We start from the raw sequence: 246 nt of genomic DNA on the forward strand, positions 1-246 counted from the left end.
AGAAACAACAATAGACCATCGTATCACAACTTCCATTTATGTGCTTCTGCCAGTGTTTGATCAACTGAAAATCACTGTTTTCAGCATCAGTTTTTTCTTTTTTTAAAACCACCTACCCCTTGTGAGGGATGAACTCACGACCTTTAGATTATGAGACTGACGCTCTGCCGACTGCGCCAACAAGGCTGTGAAAGCTATAGCAGTGGTTGGGAAAATTAAGGAAAAACTAACAATTTGGTCTTTAAT

Source organism: Etheostoma spectabile, unplaced genomic scaffold, assembly GCF_008692095.1.
Source record: "Etheostoma spectabile isolate EspeVRDwgs_2016 unplaced genomic scaffold, UIUC_Espe_1.0 scaffold337, whole genome shotgun sequence".
Classification (NCBI taxonomy): Eukaryota; Metazoa; Chordata; class Actinopteri; order Perciformes; family Percidae; genus Etheostoma; species Etheostoma spectabile.